The sequence below is a fragment of the Hesperophylax consimilis genome, chromosome 26, assembly GCF_061612785.1.
Source record: "Hesperophylax consimilis isolate HC1 chromosome 26, BYU_Hcon_1.0, whole genome shotgun sequence".
Lineage (NCBI taxonomy): Eukaryota > Metazoa > Arthropoda > Insecta > Trichoptera > Limnephilidae > Hesperophylax > Hesperophylax consimilis.
Window position 1 is genome coordinate 3,040,520 of NC_142861.1, and position 21,940 is coordinate 3,062,459.

The window sequence follows — 21,940 nt, forward strand, 5'->3', positions numbered from 1 at the left end:
ATTTTTTTTTTTTTTTTTTTTTTTTTTTTTTTTCTTTATTCATGAAATATTAATGTGTACAGTTTTTACATGCTTTTCGACTACCACACTAGACACACGCCCGTATTATTAATTGAATCTTGTTTAGCAACTCTGGGCATTGAATATTATTGTTTACTACTTTACACAGGAATAGTGAATCCTTATGATGCCTCCGTACACTCAGTGAATCAATTTTAAAGTATGAAGCTGCCTCTTCATAATATGATTAAGTATGAGTTTTGATTCCTCTCATTGAAATATTATTTGATCTCAGAAATAGGATATGACCATATAATAATTCACATTCATGGGGGTCACTAGATTTTTTTAAATCTTAATGTGGGCGGTGGTCAAATTAAGTTTGAGAACCTGTTGTTTAGACAATTGTATTGCTTTTATTCGCTAAAATGACAATTCAACACACCTTTAAAAAGTCATGAAAAGTGATGACATGGAAGTTATTGATAAAATGTACCTAATTTTATAAATATTTTGAACAGTTATTATTTTATCCCGTTTTATTTGCCCTGATGGTGGACACTGAAATCAAACAAAATAAATCACTATATAAAAAAAAAACAATTCAAATACAAAATTATTAAAATAATTTTCTAGAATTAAAAAAAAATATAGACAATTTATCGCTTTCGTAAGTTCTTCGCTCATTCACGAAAGCACCCTTGGGGTGATTTTTCACATAAATGGCGCCATATAGATTAGCCGATTATTATTTAGTTCCGGTTTTAAAAAAGACAAATTAAAATAATTTTCTATTAAAAACTTAGATAATAAAACAATAAGCTTTTAGTTTATCATGTACCCTGCATATTTTACTTCTGCCATCATGTAGAATCAATCACCTCCTGATGGTTACCCCCAGACACCCTGCATATTTTACTTCTGCCATCATGCAGAATCACCTCCTGAAGGTTACATCCAGACACCCTGCATATTTTACTTCTGCCATCATGTAGAATCACCTCCTGAAGGTTACATCCAGACACCCTGCATATTTTACTTCTGCCATCATGTAGAATCACCTCCTGAAGGTTACCCCCAGACACCCTGCATATTTTACTTCTGCCATCATGTAGAATCACCTCCTGATGGTTACCCCCAGACACCCTGCATATTTTACTTCTGCCATCATGTAGAATCACCTCCTGAAGGTTACCCCCAGACACCCTGCATATTTTACTTCTGCCATCATGTAGAATCACCTCCTGAAGGTTACCCCCAGACACCCTGCATATTTTACTTCTGCCATCATGTAGAATCACCTCCTGATGGTTACCCCCAGACACACTGCATATTTTACTTCTGCCATCATGTAGAATCACCTCCTGAAGGTTACCCCCAGACACCCTGCATATTTTACTTCTGCCATCATGTAGAATCACCTCCTGATGGTTACCCCCAGACACCCTGCATATTTTACTTCTGCCATCATGCAGAATCACCTCCTGAAGGTTACCCCCAGACACCCTGCATATTTTACTTCTGCCATCATGTAGAATCACCTCCTGAAGGTTACCCCCAGACACCCTGCATATTTTACTTCTGCCATCATGTAGAATCACCTCCTGATGGTTACCCCCAGACACCCTGCATATTTTACTTCTGCCATCATGTAGAATCACCTCCTGATGGTTACCCCCAGACACCCTGCATATTTTACTTCTGCCATCATGTAGAATCACCTCCTGAAGGTTACCCCCAGACACCCTGCATATTTTACTTCTGCCATCATGTAGAATCACCTCCTGAAGGTTACCCCCAGACACCCTGCATATTTTACTTCTGCCATCATGTAGAATCACCTCCTGATGGTTACCCCCAGACACACTGCATATTTTACTTCTGCCATCATGTAGAATCACCTCCTGAAGGTTACCCCCAGACACCCTGCATATTTTACTTCTGCCATCATGTAGAATCACCTCCTGATGGTTACCCCCAGACACCCTGCATATTTTACTTCTGCCATCATGTAGAATCACCTCCTGAAGGTTAGCCCCAGACACCCTGCATATTTAACTTCTGCCATCATGTAGAATCACCTCCTGAAGGTTACCCCCAGACACCCTGCATATTTAACTTCTGCCATCATGTAGAATCATCTCCTGATGGTTACCCCCAGACACCCTGTATATTTTACCTCTGCCATCATGTAGAATCATCTCCTGATGGTTACCCCCAGACACCCTGTATATTTTACCTCTGCCATCATGTAGAATCACCTCCTGAAAGTTACTCCCGGACACCCTGTATATTTTTTGCGTATTAAATTCAGAACAAAACAACCAAAATTAGTATGTATGATAGTATTTACTCCGAATGTACCTTTAAAAAAAAATACGAGTATATGTGCAACCGCACAAGAGTCCCAACTACTAACAACCGTCCGGAGTCAGTGATACTATGGCATCCCCAATTGGGGTATGTTTTAAGGCTGAAGGTAGTGTGGAGGGGAAGGAGATGTAAAGAGGAAGGTGGGGAAGTACCTGGCTATTCAGACCTGGTCACCAAACACGGCTAAAGCTATTTTAATTATTATCATATTAATCAACGTATCAATTTTGTATGGTGGTCTTCAACCAGGACGATCCTTAGAGTAACTTCTACTTTGGAACGTGCTGCAAGCATACTGCCTATTATTTTTCATTTCCATCATGAGCTAACACTCATTTAACTGTCAAAAAATTAACAAGACCCCACATTAATTTCCTCCAGTCTAATAAGAAAAAAAATTGAACAAATGGTTTTGAAGTAATTGACTACAAAATATGTATGTTATTATTTTTTTTAATTAATATACTAATTACTAATACATAGAGTACCTATATTGTCAGCTATAAAAAAAGATTTATAAAAGAGATAAAATTTGTATTGAATCGTTATCTCCACACCTGACGATAGAAGCTGTGCATAAAACTGGTTTTGTAAAAATAAAATAACATGTATGTAGTTGTTTACACAGTTTTATGTGTTATTCTCATTACGATTTGATGGGATTTAGCATCTGATCTACGAAAATCTAAAAAGTTTGTAATTATTAAGTTCTGTAATAGTTCAGTTCTGTGAAACAACTATCCCACTATGAATTAATAACAGAACTTGAAAATGAACTTTAAAATTTGATTAACTGTTTCACAAGACTTTAATATTAACTTGAAATTTGATGAACTGTTCAAATTCTGTGAAACAGATGGCCCTAAGGTCGGATTGTTTCACTAATCATGAATATTAACTTAACTATATTAAATAACTAGTTGACATTGATTCTCTTTCAGATTATGTTTCTACATCGCTATTGATAGGGTCTACTAATGCGACATAAGAATCGAATAACGGGGGTTTGCTCGACGTTCACATTTTAATTATTTCAGATGAACGTATTACTAAAATCTCAAATGTTTCCCGAGGGATCTCTACGTATGTAAGTTATTTATATTTAAGATTGATAAAAACAGGACTTCACCATTAAAATATTTTATGTAAAACAGTTGAATGAATTGAATTAAAATGTACCTAATACAAGAGAGCATAATAAAGTACTAAGGAATCAAAACATTCCGATATAAATAGAAAATGTATTTCGGAGGATAGATATATTTTTTTACTTGACTATCCCGGCGCTGAGACTAGTTGTAATGGTCCTTACAATAATGGTACGAAGGAAAAGGAATGCCAGAATTCTGCATAAATTATTATTCTATGAGCTCTATTGATTCTTAAACACCATGGCGAATTTGAAACCGAAACCAGGGTAGTCAAAACCTCGAACATTAAAATCATACCGGAAAAAGACAGGAATGTTTTCTGATGTGTCGCTTGCTTTCCATTATAAGAAAGAAGAAGAAAGGAAATATATTCTTCTTTCGTATATTTAACATGTAGATCAGTCAGCCAGTCCAGGGCCCCATTCGTCGCACCGTGGACCTCAGCAATCCCGCAGGGGAATGAATACAACGGGCTGACTCTTTAACCTGTGCATCACATGGGCACAGCGGCTGTGCGGAGGACCTTATCATATTGATGGCTGACCAGAGTTTATGAGGCAGTGAGAATCCAGGAATAATGATTCAGTAGTAATTTTATCATTATTTAATATAATCTAATAATGACTTCTTCTGTAGGTTGGCCAGTGGCAAACCCCCATAAAAAAATCCACCCTTTTTGAATTATACCGCCCAATGGCGAGTCCGAAATTAATTCTATTTGTGTTTGCTGGCGACTTTCTGTTATACATAAAAATTGTTCATACAAAACTCACGTCGCGTCAGGGTGGTAGATGTGCAAACCTGGTGTGACCGTGTGCGCAGCGATTTAACACCAAAATTGTACGGAATTAGTTTGCAAGAATGGACAGATTTTATCTGTGATATTTATTAAAACAACTTACTGAAGATATTACTTTTTATGTTAAAAAATAACAGTTTCTTGTGTTGTGATTTTCGTAATCAAATCTGTTTTTTGCTATCTTCCACATTATAACAATCTTTAGCTGCATACGTTTTAATATCCTCTGATAATGATTATCTCTGGTGCACTGATATGATGAGACTATTAGATCTAGGGGCAAATATATATATATGAAATCGAAAGGAGCAACATAGGATTTCTGTACATATCTGAGGGATTTTTTTACTATCTTTTTCAGATTGATATCCCAATTAGATTGGCTATCATAAAAATAATCTTCACACTGGGGGTTGCAGCCGGGAACAACTCAAAGGCAGGTAATCTGGAATCCTCGAAACAGCCGTTGGCGGTAGTAAACCGGCGGTCGTGCTTGCAGTCAATCTTTCTGTTCATATTCCTACAGTGGTGAAATTTTTTCATAGTAAAATTCTAATTACAATGTCGTCCCAGGGTCGGCGCAATTGGAGCAATCCGCTCTGGACGCCAAATTGCCAAGGCGCTGATAATTAGGATAGGAGCGCCAAAATTTTACTTGGGCCAGGCGCCGTTTGGCTCAGAGCCGGCCCTGACAATGCCCCCATGTGGGGACATAAGTTTGCAAGAGATGAACAGATAACAAAAAGTGTATTGTGCTATAAAAAAAGATAAATTATATAAACCTGATAAAAAATTCTCGTATTTGCGATAAACACTTTTTACACGAGACTATGTAATGCCGCTGAAATCTGTTATAATCGTAAGTAGTATCTATTTTGAGCATAACGATATTTAAAGCAATATAAATAAATAAAATAAGCACGAGAGTACCTTCTAAGCTTAAATAACCTCACTTACCACCTTTAGTAAAAATACAGGGTTTTCCAATAAGAGGTGTTATTTTGATATTCAATCGTAAAATATCAATGGTTTCGTTGCTTGTGTGGCACGTAGCGCCGTCTTGTTGAAAGCAAACGTTGTCCAGATCAATACCATCCAATTTTGGCCATGAAAAATCATTAATCATCTCACGATAGCGATCCATTCACCGTAACTGTTGCTCCAGCCTCATTTTCGATCCAATGACTCCGCCGGACCATAAACCGCACCAAACAGTCACACGTTGAGGATAGAGAGGCTTTTCAACAATAACTCTTGGGTTTTCTGAGCCCCAGATGCGACAATTTTGCTTGTTGACGAAGCCACCGAGGTGGAAATGGGCATCATCACTCAAGATGATTTGCATTTGATTCAATCAAGTGAATTTTAATAATTTCAATGCGTCGTTGAAGCTTGTATCGTTCCATTTTTATTAATGGCGTAGTTTTTACTTGTCAAATGTCAAAAAATGACAGCTTCAAAAGTAACATCTACCGAAATAGCGAGCTATTCAAAATAACACCTCTTATTGGAAAACCCTGAATTAACAATGTTGAATTGAAATACTAAGATAAATATGAATTGGCAGTCCACATTTACTTTTTGACGCTAAAAAGGGAGTTAATTAGTTAATGAGGTCTTTATTCACAATGTGAATAAAAAATCCCTTTCGACAAGTTTTCTTTAGATAATGTCGAAAAGAGGATTTGTGATTTATGATTATTTGGGATCCCGTACATTCTGCAGATGAGAATATACTGTACGTAGATACCACAAATTTCAAAACACCATGCAAATTATGCAATTCATTAACTAATGCCAACAATAATGATAATTATTATTATCATTTGAAATTTATATATTTAAAACTTGTCCGTGTGAAATCAAACCATGTCACACTGTGCGATATTTTGGCCAAAAATGGTTGTCTCTAGCTCCGCCCACCGGAAGGTCGTCAACTCTTTGTAAACGCCCATAACTGATTTTTTTTTTGGAGTCTTATTTCGCCACCCTTTTTGGCACAGGAATAATCCTTTAATGTTGGTGCTAACCCTGTTTGCCTCCAATCGTATTATTTGCTCAGTGTGTTAGATCATTAGCGTGGGTAGTGAAATACATTTTGTTATTAGTTCGAAATCCAGTTGGCCTGCCCGCAGAGCCACTTCGGCATGAACGTGAACCATGAACGACTCTAGCTAGGATATTATCTATCTATCTGTTGGTATAAAATTATATATTTTCATTATTGACAATGGTGGCTGACTGGTGGCGTCTAGTATCAAGGTCTGGGTATACACGGTGTCCGGAAACTAGTGGCACAAGAGGGAAACTGGGAAATCTACATCACATTTAAAAAAAAAAGTAATTTCAATTATTTTGATTTGTTTTTACATTTTTTTTATATTTTATCGGAAACTTTAAGGTTAAGAAAATTATTGGGGGTTGGGTAAACGCTTGGACGCATTTTGAAAGACAATACACAGCTGTTAATTACCCCAAAGCGATCGATTTGTTTTTAATCTTTAAATCTAGTATTTGAATTGCGCTTTTTTTTCAGCGATTCTAATCTTGGATGCGGAAATTAACCCTCTTTCCGACATCCGATCGAGCTGAAACTCCGTAGATAGACTCACCGTTAATGACAATGCATTATAACAACTCTTTGTTGCATTTATACGAAACAAATGTCGGTACTCCCCGATCGGCAGGAAGGTTCAATCTTCAGTCAAAAAGAATTTTATTTAAGGACGGGTTGTTTCTGAGAATTTGAACAATTCATCAAATTTCAACGTTCATTTTCGGGTTCTGTGAAAGACTTATTCAAGTTCTGTTTTTATATCATTGTAGGCTAATTGCTTGACAAAACTGAAATAAAAACAGAACTTGAAAAAATCTTTCACAGAACTTGAAAATGAACGTTGAAATTTGATGAATTGTTCAGATTCTCCGAAACAACCCGTCCTAATTTTAAAATAGATGTATTATATTTATAAAACGCTTTCATTTTTACAGGTTTGAATTTTTTCAAAAAAATTCAAAATTTGGACTCGATTTACTCGAAAACGAAAGCTCAAACCAAAAAAGTTATACAACGAATTTGACTCCAAATGTGATGTAGATTCTCCAGTTTTCTGCTTGTAGGTACCACTATTTTATGGACACCATGTATAATATTATAATAGTATTACACTGTGGCTCGTGGCTGTATAATATATCATGTCCATCTGGTAACTGCACCTATTATGACTGTGACATTCTTTGACTTGTTGACGACTTTCGTAGCGTTGCTGTCAGCGCTTTTCCTAAGATATTACAGAATTACCTTGATAAACTCCTCGGCAGAGCGGTAAGCTCCTTTGGTTTAAGATCCAGAGGTTCCAGGTTCGAATATCAGCGTGGTAAAATTGTTTTTATTGTTATTTATATTATATATTTTTTTAATTATTATTTTTATTCCTTTTTTTATTTTTTTATTTTTTATTGTTTTTATTGTTATTGTTATGTTATGATATCATGTATTGTTTCATAGTGCTTTCACAAAAACGAAGTATTGAATTTCGTAAGTCTAAACTTAAACTTTAGGGTGCACAGTTTACACCCGCGCTGTGCAAGCGTGTTCCCTACAGAGCATCGGACCATCCCTATATGTTTATGTTATGTTCATGGTATGTTTATGTTTTATAATCACATTTGTTTACTCCCATATGCTATGATTGTTTATAAGATATAAGATATTTCATAGTTCTTTTTTTTTTTTAAAATGAAAGACAAATATTCCCGGGTTACGAATAACCTGACAATATTTGAAAATCTCCTACTACCACCACAGAAAGCCGAAAATGTTGCTTGTGTTGTGATGGAGGACTTAGCCAGCCGAGGAATTGAACACACTACGCCTGAGTGGGACCCAAGCGCGATGTCAACTCGGCCACCGACCGGTCTAAAAAAAAACGCTACTAATTTTAGGAAAATCTTTGGTTAAATAACGAAAAGCGCCCACTTATATTGTACACAGGTTCCTATTTTTATAGTTTTGTGATAACCTACTGTTACCAGCTCTGTACTGTTTATGTTACGTTATGTTATGTTTATGATGTGTAATCAATTATATTCTGTAATTTGTTAATAAGAAAAATGATAATTGTGTATGGCCAAGATAACCCCTAATGGGTGAAAGCCAAAATAAAGACTAATAAAATAAAATAATTGTAATGTGACATTTCTATTCTGAATGTTGGTCTTACACCAGGGCGATACTGAGAATATCTTCCATTCTGGAAATCAAAGCAAGTATTAGTTTATATTAATTTTAATTAATGAATGTGAAATAACACAAATTCGGGGTTTGAACCCGCGACCTTCCAATTGCTAGTCGTGAGCCTCACCCCTCGACTACGGAGGACGTCGTGGAGAGTATTTTCCGTGCTATTTTAGGTACTTTGCTTCGAGTTTCGAAGCTGTGTTTAGTGACCAGATCTATATAAAGACCTAACTAGGTTTTAAAACATTGCCTTAACTAAACACTTTTTTCATCACTTTCCATGATATTACTTTTCAAATGCGTTTTTATCTGTAACCGTCGGAGGTCAAGCACGGACGATGGATAAAGTCAGATAAAGTCAATACGACTTTGACTGAATTCGTGATCTATGGTCAGTTCGTCAATATTCGCGAGTAAGACCAACGACAATAGACAATAAAGCCCGCCAAGTATAACCCGGCTCCTTGGCTGTCAGTTGAATTTCGGTTGACTATTGATATACGCAACTTGTTAATAATGTCGTTCTTTCTGCAAAATTACTGGTTTGTTAACGAACGAAAAGATGTGGGACAACTACTTTTTTAGTGCCAAAAGGTAAATACGGACTGCCAATGCACATTTAGGTTAGTATTTTTTTTTTTTAAAGAAAGACAAACATTCCCAGGTTACGAATAACCCAACAATGTTTGAAAATCTCCTACTACCACCACAGAAAGCCGAAAATATTGCTTGTGTTGTGATGGAGGACTTAGCCAGCCGAGGAATCGAACGCGACGCTCGGGTGAGACCCAAGCGCTATGCCCACTCAACCACTGACCGGTCATTCGTCATTCTCATCCGGTTTCAATTCAACATTCCCAATGTATTCATATTTTTAGGTAACTATATGATGTTTGACTTTTCGGAATGTCTAATACCTCAAGTATTGCCAGTATACGTCGAACACTTTACAATATCGGATCGTTAGACGGAACTACGGACCGATTTACGATTTGGTAATGCAAATCGACATAACCTGGCAATACTGGCGCATCTGTCTGTGAATTGACTTCAGAATTCTACGTAAATGTTAAAATATTAATAAATTGACAATGTTAAATTGAAATAATAATATTAATGTACATTAACAGTCCTCATGTACTTTTCGACACTAAAAGGGGTGTTAATTAGTTCGTGAGGACCTTAGTTACGATTTATGACTAACAACTTTTGTTTCTCCAAGTAGGAACGTAATCAATTGATGGCATCTCAATCGTCCATGGATCGTGTATACGATTCCTTTCAAATCTAAGAGCTTAGTTAGTTCACCTCTATTCAATAATTAGCTAGTTATTTTACATAACGAACGACATTATCCAAAAAGTCGTCAGCTTATCCGACACTTTGGAGGCCTCGCTAAAAGCAGCGGTTTTTGTCTACCGACTGTAGGAATCATATTTTGACCAGGCTCGCGAGCATCGCTAACTGCCAAAGATGGCGGATTTTTATAATACCGCATTGACTTTATAATGACGGCTTTATGGATCGGCATAAAATCATAGATAATTCCGCCTATTTATCCGACATTTTAAAGTTATCGATTTCACTGTGCTAGACCACTGCTAAATTCGGTTACCCTTATATCGACCCTACACAATACTGAGACATGTTAAGGCGATGCACTACGTCGTGTAATATTTTAAATTGAACAATCAAAAACATGGCCAAAAAAGTGCCTTTTATTTTATTTTATGGATGTTCAGGCATAAATATTTTTTTTTTTCGATCATTTTATAAATAACTTAATTTGCCACATAATACAATAAAATCATAACCGAAAATGGGTTCGTAAGTAGGAGATTTTGAACTATAAGGCACTTTTCATAGGCCTTATACATTATTTTTTTCTGGGCTTATAAAAAGGCTTAAGTATCTAAAAAATACTCGATTATTTCAAAGTACAAGATGTATTCTACTCGCAGTATTTAATTAAAGCATCTGAAACATTTCTAGGCGACCAAATTTTCAAACCAAAAACACATGATTTTGCATTACTACGTATGGCATCGCCTTAAATGAAATAGGTGGATAATTTCACCTCTGAATAGGTTTAAGCATTTAATTTTAAGTGTTGGCTTTGCGATGAACTAACAGAATAAATGCAACAATGTTTGTTTTAGGTATTAAAAGATGTTGTGCGGATAACAATGTAAGTAATTTTACTGCTGGAGGGAAATCAATGTTTTATGATGAAAGCGGATATAAGTATGAACAAGCGATTCTAAATTTTTTACGATATGTCTTCAACGAAAGAACATATTGCAAAGGTTCGAAAGGTAATGCACTTTATAGATTAGTTTATAGTTTCCTGTTGTTAAATGTATAATATGCGAAGGTCGACAAAAATGTGTAAAGAAAATCTCAGTGCAGCTTTCTTCGTCAATCAAATTGAACGACATTTGGCAAAATGTTTTTGCAAATCTTTTGAGAAAAACATATTTTGTTATACTGTAATAAACGTTAAACTTTGAGCGTGATTCTTTGGCATGAGGCAGAAAATTACAAGTTATATCCCCAATCATTGTTTTTAGCAGCAAGGCGGTAATCAAAATGAAGATATTTTTAATTCATATTAAAATACAATTTCTTTTATACATATACATCTTTTATACTTGTTTAACAACCATAACACCATTATACAAATAAAAAGAGAAAAAATCATTTTGATTTAAAAGTCATAAAATGGCATTCCAACATAAATAACCTATTTAGTTACTAATTATTATTAACTGTTTCTATAGGGTTTCCAATAAGAGGTGTTAATTTGAATATTAATTAAGGAATTAATGATTTTTTATGGCCGGAATTGGATGGTATTGATATGGACAACGTTTACTTTCAACAAGATGGCGCTACGTGCCACACAAGCAACGAAACCATTGATCTTTTACGGGAAAAGTTTCCGGACCGTGTTATCTCTCAAAGAGGTGATCACAATTGGCCACCGAGATCTTGTGATTTAACACCTTGCGACTTCTTCCTTTGGGGCCACGTGAAAGAGAAGGTCTACGCCAACAGCCCAGCGTCGATTCAACACCTCAAAGATGGAATTCGTGAGGCTATCGAGGACATAAGGCAGCCACTTTGCGATTTGGTTATGAAAAATTTCATGAAAAGGATATGGTCCTGTAGGCGTGGTCGTGGTGGTCATTTGACTGATGTTATTTTTCACTATTAACGGCATACCTTCCTCTTTATAATGAAATAAACATTCGATCATTTATATTAAAAAATGGCATTTTTCTTTGAATATCAAAATAACACCTCTAATTGGAAAACCCTGTATATATTTTTTAAGCATCCTATTTGAATTTCAATTTTGTTTTCGGTAATAAATTAATGCAAAACTTAGAAGCGGAAATGAACCCACTTCCCGACATTCGATCGAGCTGAAACTCGGCAAATAGATTCGTTGTCGATGACATTGCATTCTATCTACTTTTGGTGGCAATCACGTGCACACACACGGACATATTAGCATTTCTCTGAAATTGGATTACATTACAGCAGTTAATATACGAAACAAATTTGGTGAGGTTGGTCAAAATATTGATTTTAAAGTTTTAAAAGACATTATTATTACTTAATATTTTAGAAATTCGTGAAATTTTAACAGTAAGGGTCAGAACATTGAACAAACGGACCCCAAATCAATTATCCTTCAATTAGAAAGCAGTTGACGTGTTTTGAAACATTTCCGAAAACAAATTACGTGAAACGTGTCTAGACGAATTATTATTAATAAGAATGTGTAAGTTTCTTATGACAATACGTGGTGATTGTCACTTGGATCATGTAAATGTTTTACTAGAAAGGATGCAGCACTAAACTAGAAGAAAGTGCATATCTCCCCTAAAATTGATTATTTTAATACCGACGACTAGGAGTTAAAATATTGTATCTCGAAAATGAGTTAGTTAAATAGGCTATATTTGTTTGGTTTCAAATATTGCATCTCCTAAACCTACCGTCTGAAAGATATACACATATTAAAATATATTGTAAATCATCCAAGCTATGTACAGATATTGTAACTCTTTAACAGTTATATTAAACGAAAGTCCATGCCAAAATATTGTATTTACATAAGATACAGTTACTATGTAATTTAAGTAAATACTTGTTTTTATATGCCAAAATGCCCTGGAAAGAATCTCAGACTTGTTATGTCCCGAAAGAAAACAATCATCAGCACGGGAGATCCCAGTGAAGATATCATTATATCTATTTGTTACAAAAAAAAGATAATAAAACACTTATTATTATTATTATTATCTATTCTGAATGCAATTACCAATGTTATCCAAATTGACCCTGGTAATAAATTACATCTTTGCGATTTTTATATGCATATCTGCATATTCATCATATTTTCAAATCATCTTCAGTTATCTTATTTTGAAGAAGTATATAGTATATACATACCAACAAAATCTTTGCTTGATCAATATGACAATGATATTATTATCATTATTTATTTAATAAAAACAAACTGTAAATTGGTTACAGTGATGAAACAATTTACAGACATTAAATACAGTCGACTCTCGATAATTCGAAACTCGAGGGACTCTTAAAATATTACGAATTATCGAGTGTTTGAAATATCAAATGGTTCGAAATTTGTGAGAGTAAATAAATAAAACTTCGAATTCTTGTTGTGTTGATCAATTATTATTTATTAACTCCTATTCTATAACAATGGAATGGAATGGGATGGTCCGATGCTCTGTAGGAAACTCGCTTGCACAGCGCGGGTGTAAACTGTGTACCCTAAAGTTTAAGTTTAGACTTACGGAATTCAATACTTCGTTTGTGTGAAAGCACTATGAAACAATACATGATAATGACAAAAGTTTATAGGTACATTCGTCTACATACATGTAATCATAATGTGAATTAATTAATCTTTCGAAAGAAACAACTCTGTTATACTGGTTTGCTTCAAAGCACATTGCTGCTGCTCAGACTTCTCAATAATTTTTTTTAAGAGAAAAAGTTCCTGAAATGCTTTTTCATCACTTTCGTTTTGTAGACAGAAGGTTTGTAAGGTATCGAATGAGGATCTTGCTTCCTTAACTGACACTTCTGCCAAAGGTTCTGATGTATCGTCCTCATCTTCATCGTTAATTTTTTTTTTTCGGCGTTCAACAATACACGTTTGAACTTGTCGCAAAATTGTATTTGTACTAACGTGTGTGTAACAATCCGCCTCTTTCTCTCTGCAACTTTGAATTGTCGAATGTTGAACGCCGATGAGTTCGAATTAACGCGTCGTTTTGTTATATAGCAACGATTTTTTCCTTTGAATTACCAAGTGTACAAAAATGTATGGATTTAGTTCGAAATATAAAGAGATTTCGTAGGGAACTCGTGATAACTTTGAATTATAGAGAGGTTCGAATTATCGCAGGTTTGAATTAACGAGAGTCGACTGTATCTCCTTGTAATATCTCATATATGATATGTATATTGAGTAATTACCGGGTAACGTGAATAGTGTTTAGGTGTGTGTATGTGTGAGTGTGTTTGTATATGCGTGCGCATTGAACAGTTTATAATATTACTGACATGGATCCCACTTTTAAATTTGGGCAGTGAATCCAAAAAAGTATCGATGTTTGAATTTAGACAAATATTATTGAATACAAGAAGAGAGCATTTGTTGTATAATTAAGCGTGTGGAGTAGCCCTGTGTGTCTTATGCGTTATAGTTCTAAAAAGTAACAAATTAGTGGTTCGGATCTTTTTCAGCGGACTTCTACCAAAATGGACTTACACCTACAAACACATTTCGTAAGTCCTCCTTTAATAAAACATAACCTCCCCGAAGTTATTTCATCATTAGATTGTCCTTCTATTATGAAATATTATTATGATAGTGTATATGTGCATACACTAACACATCCACACTGCCTAATATGTCACCATTTTATCAAATACTACAAAATATCAAGTACGTACATGTAAAGTACATTATAAATTTTTCTACTAAACAGGGTCATCAAAATTGTTGATAATTTAGAATGTGTAAGATTCAAATTCACGTTATCAAATTATCTAAAATGAAAGTACAATCGAGATTACGTTATAGTAATTGCACAGGTGAGGGCACCTCTATCGAGGAATTCGAATCCCAAGATAAAAAGACATTAGGTACAATCAGATAAACGTGTTACTAATTAAAGGTATTTTGATCAAATTATTCCACCAGTTCAATAATTTTTCGGGTCTCCCAAAATCGCACCAAATCTATGAACGTGGCGTATGACGTCACCAGTCACCGGTATCAAAAAGCTTACGTTTATTTTTGGGAGTCAAGGAATTTTTTCTTCTTAAGATTACCCGCTTTTAACATTGAAGAACTCTAAGTAAAATGTTAACATCTCGTCACTAATGTTATTGTATTGAACCAAAGTGCAAAAATACATCCATGACCGCACCTGATAAACAATTTACCTAAGAAAGAAAAAAAAATGTAGACCATAGATATATTATTCACGTAGACCGGTTGTGATATCTAATTAGAAAATTCAGTAGTACCAAACAAATGGTGTGTTTTAATGTGATAGTGTTTTAAATTAAGATTAACAAATTCTACATAATACAACTTGTATATTCAGAAACAACGTTTATTGATCTGTATGAATATATATTTTCAAGCCATAATATGTTCCTTTTTGCAATAAATAGGTCGCACGCTCCGCTAGTTATGTTTGCTAAATAATTATGCACCTATTTAAATCTTGGACTCAATATCGATTCAGTCTGACATACAATATGGCGTCTTATATTATTTAACCTTAGAAGGGTATTTTCCCCTCGTAGGCACTTGAAGGAATTATGAGTAAATTTTACTCACAGTAGTTTTTTTAGAAAAATCAAGTGGAAAAACACTTTTTTGCTAAGAATAAAGCACAAACATAATGCTATATTAATTACCTATGTGTTATACCTATGGTTAGTAATAAATAAAACTATAATATGTCACTGAAGAAGAAAATAACATTAATAAATCTAAATGAAACGAAAATATGTAAGACAGAGATCTTGGGTTCGAGTACAAATTGAGGCCATTACCATTTTTTTTTCTATGTCTTGTTCTGTTTCATGTTTCATTTCGATTGACTAGGAATTTATTCTTCTTTATTGATATATTACATTGATTGATCTTCAAACGTTATTAAAAAAAGAAGTTATTTTAATAAAATTGAAAACTATAATAATTATTAGCAATTTAAAAAAAAAGATAAAAACTTTTTGCTGATCAAAGAACGAAAATATTATAAAACATAGTGCTCAGTAGATTGCGATGTAGCTTCGTTATGCTTATTCGTATAAGTTCATGTGATTTAGTGAGTAAAAAATACTCTACTAAATAAGTTTCGCGAGTCACACTGGTAAGATGTTAATCCACTCCTAGTCGGGGAACGACCGAGTGAATGAAGCATAGCAGGAGTCGGGGTGGCGTAGTGAGCAATTTTTACTCAGTAGTACCCTTAGAGTTAAGGTAGTTAAATGAGGATTTCAAAGCTTCGTAGTTCTTGGTGAAAAGCACTCTGCGAGCTGTAAATAGTTACGTTAACATTAAAATAGGCGAAACAGTACTATTTTAAAATATATAGTTCATTTATCAAGAAACTCGTCAAATTATTCGTAATACGGTTAAAAACGGGATTGCAGGCCCTTAACGAATGATTTGATGGGTTTCCTAATAAACTTTTAGTAAAATGCGAACGTATTATCACGATGTCGGAATACGCGTTCATATAAATCATAATATTTCCACATTTCGTCATTGTATATTATCAAGGCAAATGCAGGTGCATGAACACGTGTTCCAATATGGTTAGGAATTGACTAAAGGCTTATCAAGAAACATTTTTAATAAATTGGCAATACTAATTTTTCTCCGTGCAGTTTCTAGGGTTCGCTATTCAAGGGTTTTACGTCCAAAATAAGCACAGTTTTCTGCCATAATATATAGGATAAGGGTAAAATATTTATCGTGGAAGAATGCGGTTAAAATATTACAACAATCAGAGTACCTTTTAACGAATCTCATACTTGAACTTTTTAGTTTAATGTTAGTCTAGCACAGTGAAATCGATAACTTTAAAATATCATATCGATAGGCGGAACTAGCGATGATTTTATTCCGATTTACCTACCACTGTCGCAATATTGATACCCAGACAGATGATAATGCAAATCAGACAATATCAGACGGCTTTGTAAATGTTAAAAAACTAATAAATTGACAGTCTTGAATTTAAATAATAACATAAACATGCATTGGCAGTCCGCGTGTATTTTTAACACTAAAAAGTGAGTTAATTTGGTCATCAAGTCATTAGTCATAACTCATAACTAACAACTCTTGTTAGCTGAAACGCATCTTATATGAATTAATTAAGTCTATCGATCGTGTATACGATTTCTTTCGGATCTAAGAGCTTAGTTAGTTCACCTTGCTCATTAAAAAGCCAGTTATTTCGCAAAACGAACGATATTATCAAAAAAGTTTTTCATATTGACAGCTTATCCGATACTTCAAAGACCGTGGTAGAAGTGGCTGCTTTTTTCTACCGACTGTGGGAATCATATTCTGACTGTGCTCGCAAATATCTGACCAAAGATGACGGATTTCTTCAATATCGTTTTGGCCTCCAGAATCAATTAATAAAAATACACTTGTTTCTCGCGACTGAATTCAGGACTGAAATTCGAATGTTTGCTGCATTGGACAAACATTAAATATATTAATATGTTTGTAAGTCAACATGATCACCTCTTTTTGATGACCCTGCGCAATGCGCATAGAAGCATAGAGGAGCATTATAATAGGGCATTAGAGCCCTCTGGCGATTATCATTGATTGTACTGTAATTAACAGACCAGTTTGTTCACATTTCGTCATTAGTTTCTGGGATTTTAACATCCTGAATCAAAAGTATTATTATTTGTAATGTATGTGCTTATAGCTATTATTTCTGGGGTCATCTAACAAGTTATGCGTTGATTAGTGTCATTAACAATGTACCTGTCAAGTTTGTTTCTATTTTCTGGGCTGCCAAATGGATTTTAGAAGAAAATCATCAAACACATGCTAACTTCGGATGTCCCGCGCTAAATGAGCTCAAATTTAAGTGTCATTTTCAAAATTGGAACTGGATGTGTGAAGAATTCAGACAAGCGATAAAGTACCTACCCATAAAATAATACTTTAACAGAAAATTATTTTAATTCCATATTTAAATTGTGTACCTATTTCTTTTGTTTAAGTAAGATTTGGTGATTTTTTTAACATTAGCTAGACATGATAAAATTAATTTCCCTTCGGGCCTATGTCATCTTTGGATCAGTCTCTCTAAATCTGGCCCGCCACACAGTAGTTGGACAGACGCATCTGCCGCACTAGACAATCCTCACCCCATGAACCCGGGGACCCCTGTTAAGTCACTAAACGTAGCGAACCACTTGCGGTGCCCTATGGAAGAGGTTTTGGTTATCCAATGAATGGTTCCCGGGGCGGTGGTGCCATTACCCACCACCCAAATTGAAAAAATGTAACGTAACATTATAAATAAAATTGACAATATTTTTTAAATTTTATAAATACTTTCAGATTCACAAATCCTACAATAATTATTATATCCCGTGATTTTTCACGGGTCTGTGCAATCTAATGTTTGTAATTAAGGCAATAATACATTCTATTGAGTTCTCCTCTTCCTTTCCTCTTTACCTAATAGAACTCGTATTAGAAACTAAAAATATTTCTTTTTAGGATCTCGTATCCTTAAATCAATATACCTGCCTGAGAGTAGCATTCTTATATTGCCTATAATACATCGTAATCAATCTTTTCTTATTGGATTTACATTATTTGAATCCTTACTCCTCAATCTGTCTCATATCGAGGGACGAACCACATTTAGGAAGATAAATTCTTATCAAATCCTTGCACTGTTATACCACCCAATATAAAATTTACTTTTCCTTTCCTGAACACGCTCATAAAAGAACATAAATATATATTATTAAAATAAATACCAGAATGAATGATGACAATTCTAATAACATGTGTTCCAATTATATCCACAGCGTGCGAACTGTACATATCTCAATTTCTCTAATAAACAGTGTGAATCTTAAGTGTCCTACCAGGTAAGTATGGTCATGTATATTAACTGCCTGTACAAAATATAAATAAATAATAATATATGTATATTCTAACGCATCATCACGTCCACTGGTCAAATGCATTGTACATATAGTTTTGTATTAGCGATCGACGAACCGTGTATGCAATCTGTTAGTCATAAGTTCATAATAGTTTGTCTAGTCTGTTGTTCGTAATGAGATAGAGCATTGTAGAAATGTATTATTTATTTGTATCTTAAGAGGAAGCTAAAAATGTGTATATTCTTGGGATACCTTATATCGTAGGTAATAGGCATTAAAATCGCTTGACAAACGGAGTCCAGAAACGTTAGATTTCAAGCAAATAACTGGTTTTTTATTTATTTTGTAAATAATTTTATAAGAAAGGAAAAAAGTTAATCAAGTGAAACTGTCACAGATAATCTTAGCTATAATACTGTGTTTTTAAAAAGTTGTTTCCTTTATGCGTTAATATATTTCTATCGAAAAAATATTTTTTTTAGTAGTTTGTGTTTAATTTTTTATTGAGTAATTTGTATATTTATTTGTATTTTACTCACGCGAAAGGATAGGAAAACCTTCAATTTATCTAAAGCATATTTTTTTGTATTCATAATGTACACCAATTCGTTATAAAGATGAATCAAATAGTGATTTGGCATTAAGCTTCGCCTTAACCCAACTTAGTTAATTTTGTTTAAATAATTTTCACTAGTTTTCGTAACTTTTTACTTATTTTTAAAAGTGTTATAATTTGTCGTTCTGATTTGTCCGGTTACCGATAGAATGAGAGGTTGCTGCTATAAGATTGGTAAGGCGTGATAACAATAAAGCCTTTGGGCACATGGCAGGCAGATGGTTGAGTTTAAAGCCAGCGCAGGGTGAATGTGGGTGGTTCGGGAGGTCGACACGACCACGGAAAAACTGGATTGACCAAGTTGGACGCGTTTGAAAGCGGGGGTTACGTTACGTCATGGGCTAACGTCGTGACGAAACGAGAAGTGAATTTGTTAAACATGGCCACACTATCATCGTATCCGCCACTCCCTTCAAAGAATATATATGATTAATTACAATAATAATAATACAACAGATAAGAAAATACACAGATTTAGGAAATGAGATAAAAAGAATTTGACATTCTCAGACTATAAAAATATTACCATTCGTTATTTCGGCTACTGGCATTATACCTAGCTCTCTCATTATAAATTTAGGCGTATTAGATCTATCAAAAAATTTATTTATAAAGATGCAAAAGTCGGTCATTTTGAATACATGTAGGATAACTAAAGATTTTTTAAATATTTATGTTGAGGGATCAGTAGGATTTATAGGCCCTGTTAGGAGTTCTACCGAGCCGAACCCTCTGATATGAAAATATCTGGAGTCGGTGAATTATTTTCCCATTTGATCTCTGGTGAGTTGACGTGTTGTTCTTGTATTGTTTTGTATTTATTTTGCTTATATAATGCACTTGCATAGTGTTGATTGACTAGATGTTCATTTGTGGAAAATTGAGTGGAAGGGTTTAGTTTTTCCTATGGGGAAGATTTAACCCGGACATAAATTCCATACTCCATTTGATGTACTTGCTTTTCGCACTAATTTTAAGTACTTGTCTACTACGAGTATAATTCTTGTTCGCAGAGATTGCATCGTGTATGGGAAATTAAACTTGCTCTATCAACATAACATTAATTTTTAATAATATTGCTTCCTTTAAACCACGTGCGGATATCGGTTTGTTATAAAGATTATAAAATTATTATTACTTTTAACATTTTAAAATATTAAAATTGAACATTTTATATCTGGTGTTCATCTATTCTAAAACTACTACAAAAATGTTCCATTACCTACGTACTAATATTTGGACCTTACGACATTGAGGCATAACCCATGAAAAACTGCAAGACTTTTGGCTTCCTTAAAATTTAAAGGGAGTTCAATGAACATTTTTGAAACCTCTATAATAAGTATTGTTTTGTGTTGCCGATAAATTTGTCTTAGGAAGCCTAAAATCTTTGTAGCTTCTCGTAGGGTAGCCATAGAATGTACTATTAATCCTAACACATTTAACATAAATATAATCTGGCAACATTTTATTTTTTAACTTTTATATAAATACTAAGGTATTATATACTAAAAGTTGCCACACACTTAGAATATTATAGTATATCTGCTTCAGCACAAAGTAGACCTCATACCTCTGTTCTGAATTATTATTATATCTTTATATGAGATATTTCTTTATATCTTTCTATGTTTTTATTTGTTTTATAACTTCGTATTCAATTACGTGCCCTAACGATTTAAATTTGTTGTCCTTGCATGTACCTCCGAAGCATATTAGATTGAATATTATATATTATTTCACACCAATAACTTCGTACTTAATTCTGTTATGGAGAAAATACATAGACTAGGCAATGAACCAATAGTTGTCGCTGATATTTTCAATTTAAATTTTGACACATTCAAAGACAAATTAGTTCGGCACTTTATAGCTAATCTAAATAACGAGTAATCATAATTTATGCAATTCTTAATTGTGAATACTGTTGTTCTCTATTTAGTTTTATAATCGTTATGTAAAATCCCAATAGGACGTTAATAAATATATAAATATCGATGTATGTTAAAGCCCAATGAACATATAAATAAGTAAATAAATTAACATGATTAAATATAATCTTGTTTATAGAAGCACCTGGTTCAAAATGGCGCTAGGATAAATTTGCATTTGGCGCCTTTTGAAATTTAAAATTAAAGTTGTCGATTGTGATTTAAACAACGCCCTGATTAACTAAAAAAATTGGCGCCTTTTGAAATCTAAAAATGAATAATATGTAGTTATTATACCTTCGTTGAGCCACGAGGGAAAGTTATTTAAAAGTATTTAGTTAATATTAAATAGTGTGATGTGATTTCCTTTCCAAGTTTCTTCTGCGTTGCAGCGTTTATCTACATCAGACTTCATAATGGTGTTCTATTGACGCATTAAGTCATTCCTGTTCTATCATGGCCTTCATAGCGTATTAGTGTAGGTACCTATATATATGATATTGGACATCGTATTATTATGACGCTAAGGTAGGCAAGCACTGAATTAATTTTTTACATAGGAGGCCCTGGGGAAAATAATTTCCCACGTTGATAATATTTTTG